Source organism: Tympanuchus pallidicinctus, unplaced genomic scaffold (genome assembly GCF_026119805.1).
Source record: "Tympanuchus pallidicinctus isolate F22 unplaced genomic scaffold, pur_lepc_1.0 scaffold1, whole genome shotgun sequence".
Taxonomy (NCBI): domain Eukaryota; kingdom Metazoa; phylum Chordata; class Aves; order Galliformes; family Phasianidae; genus Tympanuchus; species Tympanuchus pallidicinctus.
Window position 1 is genome coordinate 70970748 of NW_026294618.1, and position 24309 is coordinate 70995056.

Below are 24309 nucleotides of genomic sequence, written 5' to 3' on the forward strand. Positions count from 1 at the left end.
ATAGCTTAGGTAATTACTCTAGCGCCAAGACTTTTTTCTTTTTCCTCTTTCTGCAGCCAACTCTCAAGTATCCTTAGCTGATGAGAATGCAGTTGGGATTCTCAATGTTGGGATTTAGAATTATACCATATGCTAAATTCAGCTAAAGGTGCATTAAAGATGCCTTAGCTGCTGGACTAGAACATCATGTAAACCACATGCCAACTCTGAACCACTGTTCAACCCTTAAACAGCCCTTTTTCTAACCATGATAACTGACTGCTGGTAGTGATTCAAATGGAGGGCAGCAAACACTGTGTTATGGCAGTGAGGGAAGCAAAATATGTTCAACTCTTGGCTGAATTTGTCCCTTTCTGCTATCAGCCAAAGGTGACAGATGAAACATTGCCCTAACCTGATGTAATTAAAAGATAGAGCTCAGAGGAAACAGCACAAGTGACAGCTGTCAAAACATAGTTCAGGCACAATATTCAAGCACTTCTTATCACTGTTTATTCATTCAAAGGTTGTAGTAATAGAGAAGAGCTTGTGTACAGCTGCCAATGCACGTCTGTACTCGGGAAGACAAGCAGTTCTTGCAGGCTTTGCAGGAACTGGGCAACAGTTCAGCACTGGTTGTGAACAGACCAGCTCAGAACTGTGTATCTTTGCCTACCACATGATACTTCACATTCGCAGCAAGTAGGAGCCCAGAGATTCCTTGCTTGATGATCCTTTTTCTCCATTCCAGCAATACCCAGTGGGCTTAACTCACTAGAATTTGTCACTCTGGATACTTTCAGTTCAGGTGATTTCTGGCCTGATAGGGCTGCCTTTGTAATTAAATGAGAGTACTAAAAGATAAAAAGCGTTTGTCTAGATTTTACTCTCTGTAGCAGCGATGGTCTGGAAAATCATTGCCCTGTCTTACCATGGTAGCTTGTCTGCTCCTTTGGCAGCCTCCAACTGTTAGGATTCATCCCACTTTCTTCAAGAACAGTAAGCTAAGGAGTATCCCAGGGTTCAACCCAAATTGAAAACGAGTCTTCACACTTCAGTCTGAAAAGACAAATTCTGAGCCATTTGTCTGCTTTGGTTCACAGTGCTTTTCTCTACAGCCCTATACAGGTAAATTATACTTAATCCAGTTGTTAACTGTATGTGGCTCAGCAACCACTGATTCCCCATCCCTGTGACAGCACTACACTGTCACACAAAAAGGATGACATCAAATATCATCCTTAGATTAAAGAAGTCAAATATCATACTAAGCTGTATAAATAGAATGCACGTACAGACTAAAATACATTCATAAAGTGAGGAACTTGTACTCCATGAAGTGCTGATAAAGCATGACCTGGATTACTGCATCCAATTTCAGTAGCCCACTTCAAGGAAGAGATCTAGACAAAGTATGCAGGAGGAAATGATCAAAGAGTTTGGAAAGATTTAATCTGGAAAAGTGAAGACAGTGGAGAGAATGGTAAGCTTCATGTACACAAAATGATACTGCAAATCAGGGAACTGACTCTTCCCAGTGCCTGTTGCAATAGGGCAGAATTAATGGCTTTGATTACACAATAGAGATGCAAATTTGACATTCAGGAAAGCTTTCTAGTGGGAGGGTTAGCTTAGCACTCAAAGATTGCCTAGAGAGGTTGTGGTGTCCCCAGCAGTGGAGGTTTTTAAGAGATTAGACAATTGCCTGGTCAGAAAAGATGTGGGGAATGAATGGAATGAGTTCCCACATTTTCTTCCAGTCCAGTTTTTACAACCCTAGAAGAGGACTTTTTTTGTTTGTTTGTTCAGTTTAGCTTTAACTGTCCTTTTAAGACTTTTGCTGTCAGAAATAGTATTCAAGAAAAGTGATGGGTAAAACCTTCTAAATGATGGTTCTACATTTGGTTCTACATTTGCATACTGGTGCATCACTGCAGCTCCCCAAACTTAATCCATCCAAATGGAGTTAATCCACCAAAACAAGCTTTTTTTGTTTCCAAAACTATAAGCCTGTAGTGGGAGTAGGGATGGATAATGAAACCTCAAGTCCTAGAAGCTCCTGAGTGGCTTGGCTTTGATTTTACGATCAAGATAAGGTTTAGACATATACATCTAATGTATGACAGAGAAAAAATTAATGGTAAGATTTTAAAGCATAGAAAGTTCACTTGAGCACAAAGCATCCATGGTTTTCCTCACAAAGACCTCAGCTCCTTAAGCCTCTCTCCTACAGGTAATCCCCTTGAAATCAAAAGTACAGAACCCACTAAGGAAATAGCACAGCTCATCAGAACAGGAGTCAAGACTACAAGATTTGCAAGGCCAAGGCACCAGTTCATACCAGTTAGTTATTGCTCTTACATGACATCCTAGTAACTACTGGCAGCTGGAAAAAGGAAGATGTTATCTGGAATGAAAATCGGAGATTAGGCAAAATTTATTTTCCTGCTGCCAGTAAAAACACCAACACAGGAGGCCAGATTTTAAAAAAGAACATGTGTCAATATGCGGATATGCATGTGTTATCTTTTAACACAGGGTGTTCCCTGCTGCTGTACCTAATTTAAAGATCTGCTGCCATCAATAACTTCTGTATCCAGTCTTGCTTGAGCTTCAGTTACTTACTGTTCCTATTTTCAAACAATTCAACATTTTGATATATTTATTAAAGAGAAGCCCCTACTGTACTTCTTCCATTGTATATCATTTTGTATTTTCGACCTAACTATAAACAGATTTTAGTTTTCCTTATGTAATACATGTATCAAGGCAAAGTATCATCTAAGTTTCCCCTTCATCCCTTCCCCACATCTTTCCCCCTACGCTTTACCTTAGATTTCAGGATTCAATTTTTATTTTATTATTATTATTATTATTATTTTACAGTGCAAAGGGAGTCACTTTTTGGAAACTCTTCTTGCAGTGGTGTAGGAGTTTTAGTGTCAGTGTCCTATGCTTTCACTAAGCACAGACCTGTGGAGTCTCTGTTCCACAATTCTTGTTTGTCCATGCAAGACACATTTCAGTATACATTCCTTACTTAGCCAGAGCTCCTCTAGTCTTAGAGAACAATTCTCACTTACGGCTGCGGATATTAAATGAAATTAACAGTGATAAGTTCAAAGCAAACAGATTCTAGATGACACAACATGTGGTTAAGCTATAAAACATCTTCTCAGCACAAGGAGGGATATAATAAGGTGTGTAAGTTGAAGAAAGCAAAAATTCATGATGTGAAGATTCTTGAGCGAAAAGATACTGCCATTGCCTTAGGCAATCCCTGCACCAAAAATCCCTGGATCTTAGGTGCATTCTGGGGAGGTTTGTTTTCTTCTTACATTCCTCTCCAGGCTCCCCTGTTTGGCTTTCACTTGGTCCTTGACATTTTGCCCTGGTTCTAGAAACACTGCGATACTTACTGAAACCTTTATTCAGTGTCACGCACAGGCAAATCATGGTGGGTAGAAAGTAGGAAGAGATGAAGGTCTTCACAAAGGATTGTAGAAAAGCAGTCTTTTGTAAGCAGCAATGTGTCTGTATCACACTGCATAAATGCGAACAGACAGACAGACATTCCCAGATCTGTTCAAAAAGCACTGCAGAGAGAAACCCCAGTCATCTCAATTAGACATCTGCCTAACCTACTGGACTTCATTTTTTTCTCAACTGCCTTCTCCGATCTTGTGTTCCACAAACACTGTGGAACAAAAAGTGGAACCAGAGCAAATATCAGCTTAAAACAAGAATTTGACACCGCAGAGTCAAAAGTGAAGCTCCCAAACTCACAGCAAACTTCAACCTGACTTTCAAAAGCATTACTGGGATGACCGCTGCTTCAGCTTACAAACAAGAAACTAAATTCCACACCATCAGAATTAAAAACCCAGCCCTTGGATGATGAATCAGGTCCCCATCACTGGGGCTATGCCTCATCCAGTGGGGGGCAGACACTATCTGACAGCTTTTACTGTCAGAGAGCTCCATGTTGTAAACTCCAGAGAGTAGAGACAGTGAGAACAGTTAATATAAACATCTGTCCCAAAGTCCATGATATAAGTTGCCCTTATATTTTAGAGGAGTTAATTAATCATGTTATTCTGGGGATACAGTGCCAGGTTGTGTTGAGACTCGGAGCCCCTGAGCTCCTAAGCAGAGTGTGCTATGTGGGAAAGACAATTTCAAACCATTTCCTAAAGAACAAACTCCTATTTGTGCATATTTGCACAACCAGATTTAAAATGAACTCCCAAGTGTTTGCAGACCTCATGCAGTTCATCAATTTCTCATGACCAGTCTGGGGAAATGTAGAGGAAAGCTCACGGTACTTTCATGTTTTCTCATTAAAAAACACCCATTGTTACATTAATAAGACAGAGCACCTCAGCAGGACGTGCAGCTATGTGACATTTCAAGGCTTTTGAAGAAAACGCACAGAAAGGAAGTGAACCCCAGCAGCTACAGGCAGCAAGAAAACAAGTAAATGAGCTTTGGGCGTGGAGAACAAAGAAGGGGGAGCCAGGGAATGGATTTAAAAAGTGGAGATGTAACAAAGAAGGGGAGAACATTCTGCCTGGAAACCTCATCAGTATCAACAGACTTGAAAGAATTCTGGGGGTCAAACTGTTTTGATGCACCCACCTCATTGGGACCAGGATATGACACTGAAGAAACACTGCCCCACTCCTCCCAGCATATCACACTCTGTACTGAGATCCATTCTGAAAAAGCCAAAGGAACCAGAACTCCTACACATAATTATCATAAAGAAAATGCATCTCACTAATTCTACAGGCATGGCTCTCTATTTGGCTTTATCCTTCTTTGTGAGGTTATCCTTTCCTCCTTTCTAGTATTGTTCATCTGATACCATGCCCTACAGGATGCCATGTCAGTAAGTACCTCTCCATTGGGAGCAGCAGTTTTGCCCCACCAGATTGAGAAGTGGAAGAATATCCATAGATACTGGCTACCTGGCTAAACACTGACTTTGTTGCTTTGGAGCACAAAGAGCTGACAGCAACAAAAGTAAACAAAGGCATGCTTTACAGACATACTTATTAGTAGTGAAAAAAAATTAGTTTTAAAAGTTAGGGTTTTTTTGGTTTTTGTTTTTGTTTTGTTGTTTAAAACCAACTGTTCCAGATTGCTGTTCCGTGAGTCCCACAGTTTGAGAAAATCTGGTTCAGTGTGCATCTGGCTTAATACATTCCCCACCACATAAAACCCGTTTCACCTTTATAATAAGAGCATCTCCCTTTAGGGAGAGAAAAGCACAACCCTTTTATCTACTCACTTCAATAGTTTTCTCTTATTCCTTTGTGCTTGAGAAGTCATCCTTCCAAGCAGCATCTATACTATACTATTAATCCAACTACACAGTTTTTGAACTCTCCCTATATCCTCTCATATAGACCAAGCAATTGAACCTGCCTGGTCAAAGATTGAGACAATTTCACACATCCTGTATCTTTTACCAGAAGTCCTCAGACCATTTAGATACGTTTGCATGTTTCGGCTTATAATTTTGAGGGAAGTTCCCATATTCTTTCATTAAAAAAAAAAAAAAAATCGGGGAGGGAGGGAGGTGGGGGTGTTGTTTCTTTTTGACAGAGTAAAATAGCCTCCCAGAGATGCCACGCAGCACAATTAAGTTACTTAACTTATTGTACTGCTCAGGGAATTTTCAGTCGGCAAATCAGACAGTATCTGTTTCAGCTGTCTCAGAAATATTAAAGTTCAAATCGTCCAAAAACATTTTCTTCCTGGCATAAAAATATCCATACTTAGTCACTAACAAAGGATAGAGTCTTCTTATTTGTAAGTTTTGGTTAGATTGTCTTTCAATTTCCAAAACTGGTTAAAAATAATCATGCTTTGCTGTTATCATCTTATAAACCGTAAAGGAATCTGATAGTTTTCAGTTTCATATAGAGGAAATTAGAAATGGAAGTTCCATCATAAAATAAGTAAATAAAATAAAGTAACTACACTGGCAAAAAGTAAAAATTTAGAACTCTTAAAAGATCTGTTTTCCCCCTTCAAGAAATCTCTACATAATTTTGGGACTTGTGATCTTTCACAAATTTCATTTAACAAAATCTTTTCATGAGGAAAACAAGCAGCTATCTGACCAGATCTTTGAAGTACCTTGGATTACCAATCCATATTTGTCACATGCAAGAATAGAATAAAGCAGATCTCACTGGTGGCATCTTCAGACTGATGCTAATATTAGTAGGCAAGTGCAAACAGTTAATTTATGAGCTGGCATTTATTGCCATTTCAAGGTGATTAGGAATTTGTGTGTGAAGTAATAGAACTCAACAGCCCCAAGGAGCTGTTCTGCCAAAGCACAGCACTCACCTCCAGAAGCCTGGAAGGCAGCTAGCAGGAGAAGTTCTAAAAGAGTATTGCTGTATCAAAATTAAGTTGAAGAAAAATAAGTCCTTGCTTATATTCTTGTATGACATTAAGAAACAAAAGAGATTTTTTTTTAATATCTAAGTGCATCACGTTAACCCTTTGGTACTAAGCTGTAAAGGTTAGTAAAGGCACTAAGAGGTGCCACCAATCCTACATTCTCTTTGCAACAGAACTACTGAGAGTCATTAGAGCAACAGCTTACATTCAGTACAACAAGCTGGACATAAAGATCTACAGCTAAGGAAAGAGTTGAACAACCTCCCTTGAATTAAATGTTAGGATTTGATTTCTAATTCAGTTGTACCAAATGTATCACAGCAGCACTCAGATGAATTGTGAACAGTGTAACAGTGCAAGGAATCAAAAACAGTAGCAAGAACACAGTGATCTGCCACATCTCACAGGAGATCTAGTGAGGAATGGGTGATCAGAGACCACATGGAGAGAACTAACGCTGCCTGAAAGAAAAACTGCAGTGAGGACAGCTTTTCTGTTCCTGCCAACACAAGCCCCAGTGACCTGCAATTTTAAAGGCAATGGGTACTTTCAGCAACATTGAACCCCAGCACTTCAGTATAGCAGGAATTTATCTCAACTGCAAGTAAGTTTAAAACAGAAAACATATACATAGCCGGAGCACATGCCCTCGTCCAACAATTCTCACGCTGCTGGTAAGCAGTAGACAAAACTAATTGTATGGAGAAGTGCACAATCAGATATAAGGTCCCCTAAGTGATGAAAAATCTATCATGACAGCTACATCCCAGGAGTCAGTTACCAACCCTTTTAAAAATTCCAGAAATCTATTTACGGCCTAAGTTTTTCCAATTCCCCTACAAGAGCTCATTAAAAGTGCCTTACTACAAATCTTCCTCTGTGTATTAAGAGTGATTAAGTTACCTCAAGTCACCTAAAAAGGTGAAATTTAGAGCCCACTTTTCATTCTGAGAGAATTAACGATGCTTTGCATCACTTTCTTCTCTCATCCTAGCTTATTATTTCTAACATAGGAGGACAAAGAAACCTAGTAACACGATCACTAATGCTGCATAATGGCAGTGTAGAGCCAGAGCATGGGCTCAACTTGTTATCCTCAGTCTCCGGCCCTTGCCTGTCCTTTCTGAAGCTTTCTTTCTCAAGACGGGGCCTTTAATGTGTGAGATCTACTATTTTCACTTCTGAAAGTTGCTTTAATTTGGCATGTGTAAATGCACCTATTTCATGAGGCTGCTCTTCTTAAGTGACACACCTTCATTTTTACCATTCCATTAATTTTTATCACCTTCGAATGCCTACATAATGACCTTGTGTTTGCTTCAAGCTACAGAAAAAAATACATGTTAATCTTACTTAAGAGGTATAGTCATTTCTTAGACACAAAAATGTGTAAGCTAGCAGACTCATACCCTTCTTGTACAAAAGACAGCCAGTAGCTGAACACAAATCAATGTTTCTATTGATCTAAACAAGCCATGGTTCCACTAAGATATCAAACACATTACGGCAGGCTGTTCTCCACTTATCCCTTACAGCTCATGTTCAATATTTTTATTTTTTAAAAGAAGCAATTCTAGTCTTACAGTTCTTTCTTTGACCGAGGACAAAAGGGATAAAAGGGATGCCTGGTGGCTATAACCTCCAGTAGGCATTAATGTTTACAGCTGATATTAATTGAAAGAGCTTGAGTTTTAGAGTTACTGATATTTCCTAGGACCATAAGATGTTCTTAAAAAATATATATATATATAAATAAATCATTTTTATCATGGATTATCCCCTAAAATAGCATTTATATAAGTAGAGACTTCTCAAGATCATGAGTATATTAGAAAAAGGGATTGTTATGACTCCAGTTACTTTTTTTTCCTGAAATAAATTTAGTAAATCCTTTTGCCACACAATTCCGCAAAGTCTAAGTTGGTGTTCTAAAATCTGTTTATTTTTAAATAATAGCAAAATCCAAACAAAGAATTTATTGTCTCTCTGCCATTTTTTTAAGTGTATCTTGCCACCAGTTTCCTTTTCAGACTATGTTCCACGACACATGAAGAAGCCTGGAGCAGCAGACTGGAATGGTCTGATTATCCTTAAGACAAAGCTTCACTGATTTGCATTGCCTTAGTCTTGCATTTCCCTCCCAGCTTAAGCAACACTTTCAAGTAGATTATTTTTTCCTCAAGCCTGGCTTTCTTCAGATGATCATTTTCCTTACCTGCCTCTTAATTTGAGTTCTTCTCCAGTACCAAGGACTTCTTCTCCAAGATACTTGTATACAGGTGCAGATCCAGTGCGCAGCATGAGGCACTGCAGCAGTTGTGATGCCCCCTACCCTAAGTGCTCATTGTGTCAGACTGCCAATGACAAGGAGAGAGGGAAGCTGGAATACAATACTGTAGGTCCTACAGCCTGAAGCTGCCTCTCCACCTCCTGTGACAAAATAAACAGAAGGTTCCTCCCATTCTGCTTGAATAAAAGGCAGAGAATATCAGAAAAGAGTGAGCCACGCTTCTTGCTGTTTCACTCCAGAGGTCACGCTCTGTCCTTTATTTTTGGCTTCAGTGAGGCTGCAAAATGCACAGGCATAAGAAAAAGTAGCAATTTTTAATGTGACCTTTGTGGAAGAACAAAAAATTAAACGAGCACAAGAATTTAAATATTTTTATACCCCAAAGAGAAAATTAAGGAGCACAAGCAAGGCTGAAAACTGACACCAAAAAATAGTTTGCTTGGTTATTTTTTATTACAGAGTGCACCACTGCAAAGAGAGAAAAGTCAAACAAACCAACTTTTCACACACCAGAGTTCTGGGGTTCCACATCCATCCCTCCAGTGCACTTACAATTGTAGTTGCGGAATAAGTTATAACTCATGTCTTTGTTAATTTTTAAGCAAGGGAGGTTCTCTCTACTGCTTCCTCTCTCTTGCATTTTCCTGATGTTGGCTGGAAGGTAGAGTGAAGAAGCAATCAAACACGAGAAGCATCAAAAGAATAAGTCAGAGTTCAGTGGCTCCTTCAAGATAATCAGGACATCACACTTGCTAGAGACTAAGATCAGAGGACTAAAAAACCCCAAACCATTGTTTTGAAGTAGTATATCATTCAGAAAAAGCTGTTTTGTGGAAACTGAAAGCCACTGGGAAAAACTTCCTCTCATGGGTTTTGTTGCTGTGTCTAGGTTCAGCAAATTACTGCAAATCTCTATGATAAAATACATAAAAGCAACTATAAGATGCATCTGAAATTTCAGATGCAAAAGCTAAAGATTGCACTTTCCAGTAAGGAAAACATAGCAATCCACTCAGTTTTAACAGTGAAAGGGTGAAAGACTGTTTACGATAAATGGCATTCAGCTTATGCAGTATTTTATCCTCTTCAATTGTTAAGCATGTGAAATGCTTTGAGATTATTATGACAAAGCAGCAAAAGCCTCACTAACATCTAGAGATTTCATTTTAATTACTCTTTATGTCCAAAGGTCTGAATTGAGTAATGAATATTGTTTGCACTGTGATCTATGCTGGATTCAGTCCAATTTATATGTCATCATGAATTACTGACACACTGCAACATTAATTTTCTGTGTATGACAAAGATAAAACACACCATGCACTTTGCTGACTCATTTTCAAAATGAATTCATCTTCTTAAATGTTGTCCCATTTAGAGGAAAAGTGAGGGAGGAAAGGGAATGTACATCACGATGAGGTTATTCAAGTTTAATGCCACAATTAGGAAAAAATGTGGTCAAAATGTATTGTCTAATGCACACATCTGTATGAAAGCAGACACGCAGCTTTGAAACTTGAAAGGTTAGAGACCTCGTTGCGATGCTGAAAGACTGTAAAGTCAGAGAAATCATCTATTCTGTGCAGAATCTGCATTGCTGGCTGAGTCTTGACCTGAAGACCGCAGACTCTGCACACTGAATGTCTCAACTGTAAAATTAAACTCTTTGCTAGAAAACGGGATTTCCAAATGCTGACCTGGATAAACAAGGAAGGTCTAAAGGAAATTCTGATCCCAAAAGGGTGGGGGAACTGAATTTTATGCCCCCTTAGCCAGGAGAGAGAGATGAAAGAGTGGACTACTAACAGGCCTATGAACCTTGCCTGCACTTTGTATGTTGTTTGGAGGATTGGCACTTCCATTGTTAATCCTAGGTTATAGCATAGATTCAATAGGGCGCAGGATCTACAGGATGAATGTTAAGAATACGATGGCGGGAGTGGAAAGAACTGGAGCTGTTTCTACTTTGTGTCTGTGTGATTTCAGTTCTTTCCACTTCAGTAAAACCCTCCAGCATTCTGAACTGTAATACTATTATGTAAATGATTATATTCAGAAAATTATGAAGGTTTTCTCCAATGACAAGATAATCTTCACTGAATCAAGTTGCCCTTACTGATTCCTCAAGCCAACTCTGATGTTATATTCAGGTCAGGCTTCTTAAGGGGAACAGAAACCCTTCAGTCTACTACCATTTCCAACACGAAACAACTTGAACCTCTCAGAGACAAACAGAAGCAGATAAATTAAAAATGGAATGTTATTCTCTAACATGAATTAATGACAACGACACACTGAAGTGAGAAAGGATAGCCCACGTTCTGCCGTTAGCTGCAAAATGATTGTGATATTAACGTTTGGCTGATCTCTATGCATTAGTAAAAAGAGTATGCTGGAAATACTTGTTATCATGTCTCTCAGAGTATACTCCTACAAGGTAAATTTGTGTGTAAATATAAATTTCAGAGAAGCATATGGATACATGCCCAGACATACACAGTCTAGTATTTAAATTCTGGATTTCTGTGCAAGCCAACATATTTAGTGGGAAAGGATAAAATAACTTGCATAAACAGGAAGTCTCTATTCTTTATCAGTCTCACTAATATGAAATCCAGACCAGTATGCCAAAGAAATCTCCCCAAGCTCAGGTAGCTGGTTTACTTCTCTTTTCTCTTCTGATTAAAATAAGTGAAATATAATGAGGTAAGTTGTCTCCACATTCTGACTGTTAATGTAACTTACATCATTGTGCATTTTACAAATCCTTTCCAGCAGTTTCAAACTCCCTGTTCAGCATTCAAAAAGCAGAATACATAAAGAATTCTACAGCTAGGACAAGAAAAAGTTTGTAAATAGATGTTACTTGTTTTTAGTAAGCCAACAGGTTAGCAGTTGGAAAAATTGAATGTGCTTTTGGCATGCAAACTCTTCTTCAAGTATGAAGTACAAAAGAGAAACAGCCTACTTATGAACCACATAATAACAGAGAAAACCGAGAACTATGACAATTACAGCAGAACATAAGAACACAGAAGACACTAAATTTTGCTATTTCAAATCAAAAGTACACAAGATAAAGGCAGCCACCAAGTTAAACATGACATCTGTTTCCTAAAAGATCAGACACAGTGCTATTAGACCTAGAGTTAAAAGCACACAACTAAAACCCAGTGCATGTTCCACGCTGTGCAAACATCCTATGCTATCTGCAAAACTAGAGTATCAGCTTTCTACCTGTTCCACCAGAGCAGGCTCACAGCAATTACATTAAGCTCCGTCAATCACATATAGGACTTCAAAGGAAAGAACTGTACAAAGTACAAAGGACTGTATAATGAACAACATTTGAAGGAAAAGCAGGAAAAACATGCAGTGTTAAGACCAAAGAAACCACAAGCATCCAGCATTCTGTTTTTTGTCTCAAGCTAGGGCTCTGAACAAAACCTTGGGGAAAAAAAAAAACCAAAAATCACAGATGACATATCATGAATGGACTTGGAAACCATTTCATCTTGTTGAGATCAACGTGTCTTGCTGAAACTACAAGTTCTGAGCCACTGCAGATAAGAAGAGGAGACCATACATCTTGTTTAAGGAGCCTCTTCCACAGTGAGCAAGTATATTTAGAATCATAGAATCACTCAGGTCGGAAAAGACCTTAAAGATCATCAAGTCCAACCATGACCCAACCATACTACCCTAACTAACAACCCTCCGCTAAGTCATGTCCCTGAGCACCACATCCAAATGGATTGTAAACACATCCAGGGGTGGTGACTCAACCACCTCCCTGGAGAGCCAATTCCAGTGCTTCACAAAGCACCTTTCTGTAAAGAAGTGTTTCTTAATAACCAACCTAAACCTACCCTGGCACAACTTGAGACCATTTCCCCTCGTCCTGTCACAAGTGAGAAGAGACCAACTCCGCTCTCGCTGTAAGCACCTTTCAGATACTGAAAGAGAGCAATAAGGTCTCCCCTCAGCCTCCTTTTCCCCAGACTGAACAGCCCCAGTTCCTTCAGTCTCTCCTCATAGAGCACATTCTCCAAGCCCTTCATAAGCCTTGGTGCCCATCTTTGGACCTGCTCCAGCACCTCAATGTCCTTTCTGTACTGAGGTGCCCAAAACTGAACACAGTACTCAAGGTGCGGCCTCACCAGTGCCAAGTACAGGCAGGATTACTTCCCTTGTCCTGCTCACCAACACCATTCCTGATACAAGCCAGGATGCCATTGGCCTTCTTGGCCACCTGGGCACACTGCTGGCTCATACTCAGCCAACTGTCCATCAGTACACCAGGCTATTTAGAGCGCGCAGGGCTCAGACTCACAGAGTCAGAGTCAGCAACAAATCGATGCCTCATACACCAGCGAGATGAAATGCTATCACCCAGAGTTCCCAGCCTTTGAGGTGAAGCTCATTCTTTGTTTTGTTCTCACTTGCCAGGAACAGAAAGGTCTCTAAGCAGCTTTAGTAACAAGGGAGAAAGCAGCAAATCCTAAGGAATAAAAACAACAAAAAGTAAAGAGGGCAAACAGCATTCAAGAGATAACATACCAAGATGGTAGAAGGGCAGCATGAAGGATACATATGTATTTGTGTGCCTGTAACTCTACAGCACTAGAGCTTCCTTTAAGACTTGCTGTATGCCAGCACCTGGCTTAATGTTGATCATCATCACTTGAGACAACAGTGACTGGTATTCTCAGGGGGCATTTAGCATCATTGTTCAGTAGGCATGTTGCCTAAATATCATTCCATCCCTTGAGGAATTACATGTCAGACTTAAGAAGTAAGATACTTTAAAAAGGGGTATATTCTTTGCATGCAACTTGGACTGATTCAAGTTTTACAGCAGCTCTTGGCATCTTCTGGAAAGGCTTTGGGACCAGCTTGTGTTGAATAATGCTTAGCTACAGGAGCCAGGATTCTCAGATTACTCTCCTAAGCTCTTTAAAAATAAAAAGAACAAGAAAAACACTGAAGAACTATCACTCCCACTAAGGAAACAGTTCAGAAGCATAGTCAGATGTATAAAACTATACGTCTTCGGACATAAAACTGCATTTCTGTACTATGTAACACGAAAGTTTTTATAAGTCTCACACTTCCACAGCATCATCCACTCAGAAGGATTCATTTATAGGCTGCACGCATACAACAGAAGAGCTGTCCTCCTTCCTGCCAACTTCCATAGTGAAATGCTGTTTACACTTCTGAAGGGAAGTGTTCTACACAATTTGCTACATCAACAACCAACATGAATTAGGACACGCAGCACCAACTTCTACAGCAGTCAAATAAAAAACATAGTAAGAAACGTGAAAGAAACAGCACATAAATCATCAAAATCACATTTTAGTCAGGACACTGAGATTAACAGGAAAAAAAAAAAAAAAAAAAAATCAAAACATATCTGGTATTAGTCACCAAACTTCAGCTTGAATCACCATCTCACATAGATTCTTGCAGTGTATACTTATAAGGCCAACTCCTTAGAACATCAGCAACCAGCTAGCTAAGCCTCATTCTGAAGCTTTAAGTAATTATATAAGATAAAATACATGGTAAATACTAACTTTTGAACTGCAACCAACATAAAACAAGAAGGATTTTAAACCAAACAACATAAGTAAAACATTTACAGATCGACATATTTTAAAAGCATTAGGATAATTCTCACTAGACAACTATCCTCTGCAAGACAATTTGTTACACAGCTCCATCAACATTACTCACTTAAGTTGTTCACTTCAGAGCAGGCAGAAAAGAACAGGACTGTCCATGGCGATGACTCAGATTCAAGACTCCTGCAATACAAGGAAAATAACATGAAAATATTATTGTCTGCAACACTGTATTTCAGGCCCCCCTAAATTTGCACTTGCCAGGGCAGTCAGGCTTCCTGTGCATGGATATAAGCTGAAGCCATCCACAAAGCAGAGTTATGGATAGCTACTTACAAAGGCTCTACCTTCAAGCTAGGACAAGAGGACAGAAAGAATATTTCTTGCTATTCTTTTAGTACAACAGCTGTCAATAGTTTAATCCAGTAGACCATTCCTGTTTTAAGTTAGAGTCAGGAGACTTCTGACTGATAGAGAACATCTTCCAGACACTTAGTTGTGACCCGCTGCACCCATATTTTCTCTTTTTGTGGAGAAAAAGAGAAAAAGGCCATCTATCACATCATCTCCCATCAGCTTAACATGTCACAGCAGCCAACTCTTATTTTGCCACCAGACTGCTCAGGTGATCTGTAAATGTAATTTTCCAGAATATACTTTCCAACCATTAAACTTCATTCCAGGTTAATGCAGATTTAGATTTTCTACTATGGAACAGGGAAAGGTTTCCTACCTACAAAATTATTTTAAGTGCAATTGGAAGAACCACAGAATCACAGAACTGTAGGGGCTGGAAGGGACCTCCAGAGATCATTGAGTCCAACTCAAAAAGAAAGGTGTCTCCCACCAACCCTAGAACACTGCTGGTCCCTTGACAAATTACAATTAACAAGAGTAAGACTGAATACAAACTTAAGTGCTTGCAGGCTGACAGGAAAGCTCTGACACAAAGTCGTAAGACAAAGAGCCAGCCTTTATTCAATTTTAAGTTTAAAATGTATTGCCTCCCTATGATATTTCTACCCAGGTGGTGTCCATTCCTTGCTTCAACAGATTATCAGTTGGAAAGAATTTTCAAGCAAAAAATTTGAAAAACACCTAACCTATAAATGGATCCAAACAGCAGTCATGCAGACAAAGCACGTATTATGAGCAAGTAAATAACAGCTTTTCTTCTGGGAAGAAAACAAATTCTTGGTTCCTGGCAAGGAGGCAAACCACTGTTCCTAGCAACCAATTCTTCAGAACAATAACCTAAACTGATGAATCAGAATTTGCAATGACAGAAACAGAATTATACACAGCCCTCTACAAGGGTTTATAGGCAAAATTAAACATAACTACATTACCAGTAACATGACAAATGCAGCTAAGCTGGAAAACACATGGTGAAAAATAGTAACTAAAGCAAATGGTAACCATGAAGATGGTTTAATCATTTAAAAAATGAATTCCATCCACCTGATTGCTCAAGTTACTTTTTTCCCAGTTATATTGAACTGAATTGACTATTCAACAATGTCAATACCATTAACTGCTAATACAGAAAAAGGGTTTTGTTTTTCACATCAAATAAGAAACGACTGACAGCCATGCCAGAGTTTCTATGGATTTTGGCACAGGACAGACTATTTGTTTACTCTATGACTTTCTTCACTGTGGCTGGGCAGAACAACAGGTGACACCAAGAGGAATGCAGCAGGTAGAACTTATTTCCTTTGTTCTTTCCTTGGTAGAGAAAGAAAGATAGAGAAGTAACTACCAACATCTCAGTTTCCTCAGGAAAGAAAAGGAGGGGTACAGGATCTCCCTTAAATTGACAACTGTTGTGAGGAGGAAGATGTAAAAGGAGAAAAACATGCAGGCATTTCTTTCATATTGACACAAATATAGGCATGCACAGTATCAGATCAGTAGATCAGCATCCAATTTATTTAATTAAACAAAGACATAACAAGAGTCACTGGTTGAAAAAAGTCGAAGCTTAAAAAAATCTAAACAAGGAAGAAGATTCAAATTTTAGATGAAAGTAATTAACTACTAGAATATTTTATTGAAATGGCATACTTTCCAGCACTCCACTTGGATAGTTCTCTAAAAGACAAAGCTTCAACCAACCATAACGTATTACACTTCACATAGAGTCAGTGGGTAATATTTCATGATACCTGTTACAACACGGATATGAGGAGATATGCATAATGGCCTCTTCTGACCTTAAACCATCAGAAGCTTTAACCCAAAGCAAGCATACGAAAGAACAAGAAAACAATTTATGGATCCTTCTGACAACTTCATTTATGCTGATGAGAATCTTGCAGTCATTGAATATCCTGAGTTGTAGAGGATCCACAATGATTACTGAGACCAACTGCAGGCTCCAAACAGAACCATCATCTTTGTAAGCATAGCAACTGGACAGATCAATACAATGGGAAATATGTTACACCAGAGGTGTGATGACAGAAGGACCAGCGTGATAGAAAGGTGCCACAAAGGAAGGGAAGAAGATTGCTTACCCATATCAGAAGATCCTAGATTAAAAGGGGAAAGCTTCACCCAGGAGGGATCTCCAATCAGAGATCCTTCCCCAGTGGCAGTCAGCCGTTAAATGAGGTCTAAGAGAAGCACATCCAGGCTCCAGTCCTTGCAGTATCACAGCTGAATTGCCTTCACCTGTGCTCCCAGGGCTGACCAGGTCCTTTCCCCAAGTGCTCAATCAGTGATTCAGGCCCTGACTCAACAGTTTCCATGCAGTGGGTTGTAAAATTCAACTGAAATCATTTCAAGGCATCAATGATGCCTGAAAGACTGAAAAAAATCCAAAACCCCTGCTTTATGGCAATTAGATTTTGTAGTTATACCATCTCTCTATTTCTTTTAACCTGATAACTTTCGAAACTAATAAGCAATTTAAAAAACAAATGGAGCAGTAAGTATCTGAGAAATTGAATTTCTGAAGCTGAGAGGCCACATGTATAATTTGCCTTTCCTCATCTCCAGCAAGAACCAACCAATTTACGTACACGTCTAGAAACATACTATAAGAGCACAGTGCCTTTGTTGCAGGCAAAAGGCAAAGTCATGTCTCACACAGCTACTGAATTTTGTTTCAGGACGTGAAAATATCCAACTGACAAAATCCAGCTGGGTTTCCAAAACACTCTCGAAAAGGCCACTCATAAGGCTTTTGAAGAGCTACCACTATGGGATAATCATGTGGATAAGTAATTGCATAAAATAGAAGAAAGAAAATGTAGGGGTGAGGGGGAAATTTTCACAGCAATGAAGTTCACCATCTGGAAGTTTTCCACCTGGGTGTACAGTAGGACTTACTTTATTCAACTTTAAAGCAAATTAAATAGAAAAGATAATGGATAGCGAACTGACCAGGCTTACTGGTGATGCTAAATATTCAGGATAGAAGAAAAGCTGAATAGCATGCATCACAGAAGGACTTCATCATTATAGCAATAAAATTACATGCTAAATTCAGTGTAAATTTATGAACATAGAGGAAAACAATATAATTCCTTGTAAATATACAGTAACACCAAACCTGTTATCATGTGCTTTTTCAACCAAATCTGAACAATAGACAATTAAGAATTGTATGACCTGTATACTCAGCCAGTGGGGCAGGGCACTGAATCCTTCTGCCCCTTACTTTATGAAAGATTCGAGTCATACATAGACTGCAACTCTTGCTGAAATTTTGTCTACTCACCTGATCTGTTAGGTTGTGATTAAAGACCATACACACTGAGGAGCAAAAATGCACGTGGCAGGGAGAACTCCAGTAACTCCAGTGGAGGTCCCTGCCTTTGATGGAAAGGGAGGGACAAAGCAGACTGGGGAGGAATAGTAGACCGGCCTGGGTTGAAAACTCTGGATTTTTTTTTTCCCTGCATTTGAGATTAGGCCCCCTGTAGGAGACAGTTTGCTTCACTGTTCTAGGAGTTTTGCATTCATTTCATCCTATGGGGTTTTTTTTATTAAACTGTCTTACTGGAATTACAGCTTGATGCATTTGTCCCAGTATAGCAGTTTGTATCAAGCATTCTGCCAACTACCACTCGAGGTAGCAGAGAAATTCACTTATGTTCTTGCCTATGTAAACCAAGAATCATAAGAATGACATTTTCTTGACAAAAATGTTACATCTTAAAAAAAACAGCAACTGAGAAATCTAGCAACACGATCAAATCTGTTCCCTACTGCAGTAAAGATCTACCTCAGTTACAGGTTATTTCACTGACATCTAACATACAGCATAGTTGAAATTTGAAATTTGCAGGTGACTATTTAAGTCAAAATAACAGATTAACATAGGAAATCTATTTTCATCATCCTCTAACAAGCCAAGTTGTTTTTCCAATTTTTTTTTTCCCAGAGTGAATGCTTCTTGCTATTTCTACTAAAAATGTTAGAATCTCATACAACATGTCATGCAGTTTCAAGGAGACTATTTTCTTTTTGAAGAAGTAGGAGGTGGGAGATCACTGAAAAGAGCAAACAAGCAAGCTGTTTCACTGAGAAAGGAAACAGCGAAACCTGGTTTCCTACAGATTTGTGCTATGGGTTGAACTCTGCATGGCTTCTCTCCTGCTTAATAAGGATTCCACTTGTGCTGCATATTTCTCTCAGAGCATTGAAAGGTCTTTGTGTTATACCCAGACATGCATGTCTAAGAATATATAGCAACTTATTAGATTTTTTACTCCTTCCTCTCTACTAAATTGGTTGCAATTGCCCAGGAGGTTTAAAGGTTATGAGAGGTGAAGTGACATACATACACACACAACACGATCACACTGGCTTCTTTTTCCTAGGACCAGCCTAGCATCAAACATCATAGAAAAGTACGGTCAGCTTTAAACAAAGAGCAAGAACTACAACTATGTGACTCAGAGGGTCAGACAATCTAAAAAAAGAACAAGTCACCGATTAGCCTAACAGGCCCAGACCAGCCTCATCCGGTGCCTCCACGTAGCCTCTACCCTGCACTCACAGGAGCCCCATTTCAGCTTGTCCCTGGACCTCCAGTCTCTGCTTGAGCTATGTGGTAGGGATGTCTGTTCTCAGCCCTGTCTCTGCTTCCGCTTTCTGGATAAGCCTCAGACTTGTGCTGCAGCTTTGTCCCCCGCCCTGTCTCCTGGATGGACCTGCCAGAGATACTCCAGGTTTGTCTTTAGTCCTGTCTCTGGCCTCACCTCCTGCTGCCTCTAACTGGACTACGTGGATGGATCCTGCACTTGACTCGCTCCATTGTCTTGTCTGGGATCTGTCCACAGATGCCAGAACTACTCACAGAGTTCACATACTGTAAGATGGTGCTCTGGACAACGAGGACAACATCTCAAGTCTCTGCTACCCTCAGCTCCTGCTGTTCCCTGACAGTAAGCTTCTACAGGAATACTGCTAGATGAGAAAAGTGTTTGCATTGGGCAGTCAGTGATCAGGAAAGTAAACTATGAAGACATTTTTATTATACACTAACCCATATGCTAGCACATATGTCTCAAGAAGAAATAAATAATAATGCTATACACATGCTATTTTTCAGCCTGAAGAACAACACAATCAAATAGCATTCTGTTTCCATGAAGAGATGCAAGAAATTTCTTAGAACATCTGTACCTAATGTAGAGAACAAGATAATTATTAAGGGGAAAATTTAGCACAGACATGTTACCCATGATAGATCTTTGTGTTTTCATTTCTAGAGCAAGACATATTTGATACTGATCCCAGCAAGAACTACGGCAGTGCTACTCATGCTTTATCAGCAAGTCAGTTCCCTTGTGTCTACTTCTTACCCCTCCTGTTGCTCTCACAGTGACTTTGAATTACCACTGTACTGCTGTCATGATGGATGAATTCCTCTCCAGGTCATACCATGCTGATTTCAAGGCAATTAGTCCCCACTCCGAATTAACAGAACACGACATCCGGAAATATGAATCTATTTTGGTAGCAGCTGAAGGAAATATCTTTTAATGGTATTATTCTTGTCTCAATAGTGAGGAGAATCATATTATTTGAGCTTATATCCTGTAATGAGACATACAGATGCACCCTTTGGCACTGAGCAAACTTCAAAAAAATAAAAATAAAAATAATCAGTGTGGCACAGAGGTTTTTCAAAAGCACACAAGTTTTCTCCCTGACCAGTGCCATACCATCTCCCATTTTTCTCTTCAGAAATTCTGTTCAGTTCCTAATCTGAAAGGCAGACTTTTACACATAGACCAGTCCAGTCCTATTACATAGATGAACTATTTTTATTGTTTTCTTCCTGACTGCCTTGCTTAACTACATACATTTCTCTGAAGGGTCAAAGACTTCATGATCAGAGAAACTAATCCCCAAAAGTATATATTGTATGTTTACAGTGATAAGGAACACAACCATAAGGACTGATAGACAAACATTGGTTTGGGTAGACAGTGTGCTGTGCTGGTAGAGACACACAACTGTTTTCTGAAGGTTGGTCTCTGTTTACAGTAGCAAATTCACCTAATTTTCTTCACAACTATTGCCTGCTTACATATAGAGGGTATTTATAATATTTGATTAGATTTATTTCTTCTATCTCTTTTTTCAGGAACTTTTCAGCCTGAAGGAACAGTGACAACCATTGATGGAACATAAAGAATTCCTACTTTGTGAACCACATAGGAGAAGATTCATAGTCAAATCACTGACACAGACAGCACCACAGTTTTCATCTAGAGGAGGCCCTGCATTTACCTAGTGGCTTATCTCTCTGGGAAGTCTGAGATTAAAGACTGGCAGGCCACAGAAGCTCAAGGCTTATTCTCAGATACCTGCTGACCCCACGCTTATCCCGCAGGCCAAACAGAGGCAGTCAGATGGAAACAACTACTGGTATCATTAGATGTCTAATGGGATTCAGCTAGGCCCACTATCTGTAAGCAGGAACATTCCCTGCAAGTGAGAAGAAGGACAAAACCAAGAACTCTCTTTAACATTAAACCTCTTAAAAAATAACACGTACTTCTCTATCCTGACCTCAGCAAAATGCTGTACAAACTCAGAGTACTATGAATAAAAAAAACGAATGCTGGCAGAGAGCAAGAAAAGGGTTTCAACTTAAACTTTCTCTCTCCTGTAAGAAAAATAATAGACAGCAGATAAACAAAGGGACAGAATTCTAGCAACGTGCTGAGTCTTCCTTGAGGCTAAAACATAAACTACTGCCCAACTGAGGGTACGGGTCAGAGATGGTAGATTACACTCTCATTCCTTCCAGCTTCTGCTCTAAGGAATACTATAAATATCAAAAATGACCTCTTTTCGTAGTCACTGGTCTGGAAACTTGCAGTTAATTAATTTTTCCCCATTCAATGTAAAGATCTAGGACTCCATCCAAGTTTTTTAGTGAACATCTAGCAATAAAGGCAGGCTTCCCCAGGCTTAGCACGCAGTTTATAACTATGACTGGCAGCTCCCTCTGAGGTCTCTACAGGTCACTCACAACAGAATCACAATCTTCCCTACTCCAACAAGGATGTTTTCCAGGCACCAATCTTTTGCAAACACTTCTTTCATGGACTTGCCCAACCACAGCATTCAATTCAGCAGGAGCTGAGTTTAACTGATGCTCATCTACCAAAAATAGAGCCTAGGTAATTGGATATGAAGACACTTTCTGCCAGCAGACTATTCACCATTTAGAAATAAATGACTACTAAGCTACCCATTTCAGAAGATGAAGAGCTAGCTTTTTCTCTCCTCATCCTAACAAGTATAACCCATGCCACACACTTTCTTTTAGAGTTACTGGCAATGCTAGGGTATGTGTTGTATTTTTTATTCCAGCCAGCCATCCCTATCCAAAAAAGCAAAAATCCCACGATCAGGAGAGCAAGCAGGCTGACTTTACAGACAACTGGCTATAGCACACAGCTACAAAGAAGACAACATGCACATGGCATTTCATGCTTCTTGAACAGCTCATGTTCTAAGCAGCAACTAGATTATAAAGTATACAAAAGGGAGCAGACCTAAATACTAAGTCTTTGAGGAAATATAAATAAAACTTCAAATGCATTTAGCAAGCACAAGGTCCCTGTAACAGCAGAACTCCACAAACGCACAGTCGGCGTACTTACTGCCTGTTCTTGGTGCATTTGAATGACTTCAGCCTAGACAGAGCACCCAGAAGGAGAGCACATTTTATGTAAAAAATACATAAATTATAATGGAATGCTAATTAATTCAAGCCCTCATGCTGCAACGGCTTTATTCACACAATTGGTTGCAAGCTCAAGGATTCAGCAACACAGTGAAATTACTGATAGTTATTTCTGTATCCGAAAGCAGAATTAAATGGTTCTTCAATTAGGGTACAAAAACCAAGGGTTCTGTCAAACAGTGATAGCCCTAAAACTCCCCACATGCACTTCTGCAAAGGAAAGGTTGATTTATAAAAACTAGCAAAATTGTACATTGAACAAAACAACATCGTATGAACAAAACAAACTACTGGCAACCAGCCAGTAGTCTGAGATGGTTTAATATTACACAGAAAACCTACCTGTAAAACCAAGCACAATAAGTTCTGCGCAGGAAGTCCAGGCCAAGGGTGAAGTAGCCAGTTATAAAATGTTGTTAACAGTGTTAACAGTCTAGTAAATACACAGTTCTTTGCTGTAATTCTTTCTTTAGATTAAAGATGCCTGACAAACCCCTGTGGGAAGCCATAAGTTAACACTGTGATTATTTCACTGCTCTTGGAAAGAAAAACAACAAAGTCCTGGTATGTAAACTATGAAAATGTATTTTTCATTTTTAGATTATATGGGAAGCTTTGTTCCCTCTTGACCCCTCTACCCTCCAAAAGGCATGTCATAGTTTTCAAGTTTTTTTTTTTTTTAAGTATTTGAGCACGAGTATTTGAGCACGATACACATTCAACACTACTCATGTGGAATGAGAACTGAAGTCACTATGTTTAAGAGAAAGATAAATTAACTAAATGTGGTTATCAGTGAAAGTGGAGTATAGGTAAGCAAGAATTTGGAGTTACGATCTCTCCTTCTAAACTGTGATACAAACAATCCCTGGCCTACTCACAAGTACCAAATTTTGCTTCTAATCACTCCCTAGATTTTACATAAAACAGAATGTACTGCTCATCTGTAGTATGTAAAGTGTAATATATAATACGTAATATGTAATAGGTGGGCTGGAATTAAATCATCTTTAAGGGCCCTTCCAACCCAAAGCATTGTATGATTCTATGAACATATCCAGTTAATTAACCACATACAATACATCCAACGACTGTGCAATGCCGTTTAGGGCAAAAACTAGTTCTTCCCTCCCCTACATCACCTTCTGGCCCAATCAGCTTGAATTTGCAGCTGAACCATGCCTCAGCCTTAAAAGGGAAAGCCTGTGAGTTTGGTTATAAGAGTACACTCCTGGAAAATGGACATAATGGATGGCAGCTCCCTCAGCTTGAGGCTGCAAGTGTAGAAGCATGATTTCCACCAGCTGCCTAGATGGTAGCCTATTACACACAGCAGAAGTGCCTCACCTGCTGTTACAGAACAACCGTAAATGGCTCTGATTTATAAATTCCAGCTGAAGAAAGACTTTCCTCTGCTGACCTAAGTGCAGTACACCAGACCTGGGCTTGGTGATAGGAAGTTCTGTGCATCCCCCACACTTTGTGCTGGCAAGCTGCACTAGTTTTCATTCTTATGTGACCCTTCCTTCCCCTCTTGATGCCTTCAAATCCCAGTGGGATCCCAGCCACTGGCCCTGGTTATAAATGCCACCTGAGTGACACACACCTCGCTCAATAACCCTACCTCCTAGCATTGCTTCAGTGCAGCAGCTTCTGAAAACAGGGAGAGCAATTTCCACTCATGAACGTATTGACCCTGAGGTAACTGGAGACTCCACACCAAAATCCTTTCTCCGGCTCTGTAACAAATCTCCACAGTGCCAAGCAGA

At 39.5% G+C, this 24309-nt stretch overlaps 1 long non-coding RNA gene across 2 annotated transcripts; it reads right to left on the reverse strand.

Moving 5' to 3' along the window:
- Nucleotides 1–469: 469 nt before the first annotated feature.
- LOC128079292 (uncharacterized) lies at nucleotides 470–16931 on the reverse strand. 2 transcript variants are annotated; one of them, XR_008206064.1, is made up of 4 exons: nucleotides 16839–16931; nucleotides 14432–14502; nucleotides 911–1038; nucleotides 470–812 (listed from the first exon to the last, which is right to left on the reverse strand). It is a non-coding gene; the product is annotated as an uncharacterized LOC128079292 (long non-coding RNA). The 2 variants fall into 2 exon arrangements; XR_008206065.1 differs by having other exon boundaries at nucleotides 470–833.
- Between the last annotated feature and the right edge of the window lie 7378 nt (nucleotides 16932–24309).